The following is a 4,680-nucleotide window of genomic DNA, read 5'->3' as shown; positions in this document are numbered from 1 at the left end:
CTTTTCACATGTGAGATATACCAGTTTGCATATGTACATTGAGAGAGAGTCATTTTTGCTTGTTGCATACCTTTATCAACTTAAGTACCAAGTCTTTCATGAAAGGGCCTGTTACCGTATGGAAGTTTCCAGTAGATCACCATACTATTCCAAACAACTCAAGAACCTTACTTCCTTGAGATGTGAAGAACTGAACATAGGATTTTCTTGACAAATTTGGCTACCTATTTAGGCAGGCTTATACATGTAGTAGCATTTAATCTTCTGCATGCATGTACTCTACCACTGAGCTATGCATCTATGAGTCAGATTCTCCACTCCTGCCCTTTGTATTTGTGGGGGATCCATTCTGGACTGCTCCTCCCATAGATAAACACAGACCCTCGAGCTCCATTGCTCTCAATGGCAGGCACAACATGCGTGCAGCTGCTAATGCAGCCATGTGCACCCCCCTTTGAAAATAATGATGCTTGCCATCCATGGATGGTTACATACAGATGGCAAGCCCATGGATATTGAGAGCCTGTTTTACATGCAACTAGAAAGAAATAAAGAAATAAATAAAGAAAGAAAGAAAGAAAGAAAGAGAAAGAAAAAGTATGAAAGTTTTATTCCCAGCTTTCTTGCCAATAGTTATACATCAGATAGAGTTCCACATCTCCTACTATTAATAATGTCTTGCTTCTTGAGATTTGTTCAAGGGAGAGAGCTTATTGTGCATAGAGTGAGGAACTGGCAGGTCTGATTTCAGTGTAGCAAGCGGACGCAAATTGAGGTCTTCCAGATGTTGTTGGCCAGCATCTACTATAATCTCTTACAATTGACTGTGCTAGTTAGGAATGAAGAGAACTGAAGTCAATTAACATCTGGAGAACCCCAGTTTGCCCATCATGTGGCCTGCAGTCTCTTGAACCATATTGTTTTCTCCCATCATCTGATATTCAGATGCTCTAACTGAACAGGGAATCTCCTTTTAAATGAGGATTCTGAACTGCAATAACTATATTCTTAATCTAATTTTAATTATCATTTTTATGGTCCAACCAAAAAAAAAACCACATATTCACATGCATTTTTGAAAAAGTCTAAATATGTTGTGATTTAATTTTATAAAGAAAACACTTTGATAATTCTATTTATCATTTTCAGTCCATTTCTCAGCTACTTAATGGGCCCTCTTGAGACAAAGCAACCGAAAGAGTATAGAGTATATCTATCATGACTGTGTTCATAATTTCATAACTATTGGATTACTTGTCTTTGCCTAATGGTCTCTTTCTTCTATTCCTCAGGTTATTGTATGGCAGGTTCCAAAGGGAAGGAATTTGTCACAGCATTTCTAGTTAACTCTGATGGTAAAAATGAGGCTGCTGGACCTGATAATAAATTTGAAGTGCTTATTACTGGACATCATGCTGCAACTTCAGTAAGAGTGACTGTGAACAAATCCAAATTCCAAAGAACTGTTTCTGTTAACAAGGGACAGATGGTATCAGTTGAGCTCCCTGACTCCTTAGAAGTCCTGGGGACCGACATCTTTGATGGGACTGTGATGATAGAAGCAAGCAAGGGTATCTCTGTATTTTCTCATAACTATAAGAGGGCAACAGTTGGGGCCACAGTGGTGTATCCAGTACATCAATTGGGCAGACTGTACTATGTGGTATCTCCAGAAGTTCCCTGGTTTAAAGTGTTTGTAGTGGTGGCTCATGAAGTTCCTACTAGAGTTGATATTTATCTGCAAGGGGATGTAATATTCCAGGAAAGGCCTTATCTTGCAGGAAGCAGGCTTGTTGTTGACCTCCAAGCCTTCCAAGCAGTCCAGATCCAAAGCTTAGGTAATTTATCAGGTACTCGGGTTGAATCCAATGCACCTGTAGCTGTCTTGAGTGGGCACAGATGTGCTACGAAACACACACACTGTGACCATGTTGTTGAACAGCTTTTGCCTGTTTCCAGCTGGGGAACCACCTTCATTGTGCCTCCTCTGTCCTTCCAGAGCACATTTGATATTGTGTATGTGATTGCATCTCAAAACACTTTGATCAGGTATCAGTCGGGATCCAATGAAGAGTTCTTTAACTCGGGGGCTGGACAAGTCATCAAGTTTGAAATAGAAAGGTCTCAACCACTTTACATTTCTTCTGATGCTGGGATCCAGGTTTCATTCTTCTTCACTGGAGTCCGAAGAGGAAACATAACTTTTGACCCATTTCTCATCAATATCCCAGCTTTAACAAGTTACTGCAACTCATACTACATTGATGGAATGAGCCAGTTTGAAAGTTATGCTGTCATCATAGCCAAAACCTCAGAATCCAGCAGGATCTTGCTAGAGAAGAAAGTAATTGGAAACATCCAGTGGAGACCAGTCCCAGGCACAGAATATTCTTGGGCTGAACATAGCTTGACCAGAGAGGATCGTGCTCTCTCCTTGGACCATCCCAGCACTCCCTTTGGCCTCCTTGTCTTTGGAGCATCATCATACACTGGCTATGGCTCTGTGGCCCTTTGCTCATGCAGTGAGTATATGCCTTAGTATTTATGTGTGTGTGTGTGCATGTGCGTGTGTAAGATATTCATGAGTTAATATATAAATGAGCTATCATGTTAATGAGCTACCATATTAATAAGCAACTATTAGTGGTTTTAGTATGATGCCTACTCATCTTGTCTTGCTGTATAATTGTATCTTTACAATGAATTTTTATAAAAAGAAAAGAAATACAATTAATGCTAATGGTAAATGATGGGAACAGTTTTACAAAACAACAGTAAAACAAAAACAGTAAAAAAAGACAATATATAATAAATAATAAAAATAAAACTTTTATTTATATCCCCGCTCTTCTGTAGCAAAACAATCAGAGCATCTCACAGTAAAACATCCACATACAATATAATAACATAGAATTACAATATCCCCCCCCCCTTAAAAGAGAATTAAATATAAAGCTTAGAACTATATCACATTAGCTTTATATGTTCCATCACTGTTTGTGGTTAAGGTTACCATCAATATTTTCCTCCTAAAAGCACTGTCTGTCATGTTTTGCAAATTGTCACGCCTATTTTTATTAAACTGACTGCTGTACATAGTGAAAAGAGATGGTTTCTAACTTCTGGATAGTATTGTCAAAATATCAACTAGAGGACAGGTACCATGTGGAGCAAAGAAGTGAGAATTTAGCTGCCTGGATTCAGAGCTTCAAATGCACATTTCTCATTTCAAAAGATCATAGGCATAGGGAACTATACTCACAGCTTCTGAGAATGCCGAGATCTGTCTCTGTCCCTGAAGGCCCAGGTGGACACAGTCACATTTATCCATCAGTCCATTCATTGAATAGAGATAATATAACCACCTTAATCAATGCAGAGATAATTTCCCAAACATATTGCTGAAATATGCTAAACTGTGCCCTGGTTTGCAGATAGGTGGGTTAGTATCTTTCATATTTTGACTTACATGATACATCCTTACGGCTGAATATTTGTAGTTTTACAATGAATTGCCCTGGAATTGTTCCTCTCTAGGTGACCCTCTTGCTTCATGCAGCTTGATCAAATGTGGGAAGGAGGAAAAGTGTGAGGTCATAGAGGGACGCCCAGTCTGTGTGGCAAAATCTGAATCCATCTGCTGGGCACAGAGAGGTCACCATTATCACACCTTTGATGGGAGGAACTTTGACTTCATGGGCACCTGTACCTACACTGTTGCCAAGACTTGCAGCCTGGATGCAGCTCTTCCTTCTTTCAACATTGAGGCTAAGGATGAAAACAAGGGCAATCTTCATGTTTCTTATTTTGGTTGTGTGACTATCACAGTCTACAACATCACAGTCTCTGTCATGAGAAATGAGATTGGACTTGTCAGGGTAAGTCAGGAAGACAACCAATTTTCCATTTCACTCTCACTTTCCCAAATGTCATTTTGTCAATGAGTAATTCTGCCACTTTCTTCTACTTTGCATGGTGCCATGATTCTCCAGCCCCATCTGTGTAATGGTTCCTCCCTCCTTAACTTTCCTAGAATTGCTTCACATTGATTTTCTTTTGGTTAATCTTTTAATGTTTTTCTTTTTTAAAATAAATGTTATTAACTATAAAATCATGCATACAACATTTAAACATAGGGCCCGAACAGACAGGCCAAAATAAAACTGCTTCAGGTCACTTTGGAGGTATGCTGTTTAAATGATGCATGCATCCTAAGAGGCTGGAAGCAGCACCAAAGCCATGCTCCAGTCCTAAGGATTAATGTCCTCATACTTTTTTTATTTAAATAAATTATTTTGAAAAAGATTGAATGTAAAAGCCATGTGCCATTAAAAAATATCCCAGCTCCAAACCCATCTTCTTCAGTAGAATATATGACATTGTAAGAAAATAAAACTCATCAACTCTTTGTTGTGCGTATTCTTTCCCACAGGTGAATAACCAGCGATCCCGCTTGCCCATCTCCCTGAATGAAGGTAAACTTCATCTCTACCAGAGTGGGGGTGCTATCCTGATGGAGACTGACTTCTCCCTGAAGGTCTCCTATGACTGGGATGACTCTTTGGTGATCACAATACCAAGGATGTTTTCAGACAGTGTGTGTGGCCTTTGTGGGAACTACAACAATGATCCTGCTGATGATTTCACCACTCCCAGTAGAGCCCTGGCCTCCAGTCCAGT

The sequence above is a fragment of the Sceloporus undulatus genome, chromosome 9 (assembly GCF_019175285.1).
Source record: "Sceloporus undulatus isolate JIND9_A2432 ecotype Alabama chromosome 9, SceUnd_v1.1, whole genome shotgun sequence".
Taxonomy (NCBI): domain Eukaryota; kingdom Metazoa; phylum Chordata; class Lepidosauria; order Squamata; family Phrynosomatidae; genus Sceloporus; species Sceloporus undulatus.
This window is presented reverse-complemented; position numbering follows the sequence as displayed.